This window comes from Aplysia californica, unplaced genomic scaffold, assembly GCF_000002075.1.
Source record: "Aplysia californica isolate F4 #8 unplaced genomic scaffold, AplCal3.0 scaffold00502, whole genome shotgun sequence".
NCBI lineage: Eukaryota > Metazoa > Mollusca > Gastropoda > Aplysiida > Aplysiidae > Aplysia > Aplysia californica.
The window spans coordinates 139,410-139,627 of NW_004797772.1; positions in this window are offsets into that span (position 1 = coordinate 139,410).

Consider the following 218-nt stretch of genomic DNA (forward strand, 5'->3'; position numbering starts at 1 on the left):
CTTTCGCAGAAGTGAACAACTTGTGTTTCGCGCGCTCATATGACCTTAGCAGTTGCGAGCGCCGTAAAACCTTATACTACTAACTAACTAAACATTTTAACGTTTTAAGATCTAACTACTGACCCGAGCCAGACGTACAGTAAACTGTTGCGATCAAAACTAACTTGTGTTTCGCGCGCTCGTATGACCTTATGCAGTTGCGAGCACCGTAAAACCCC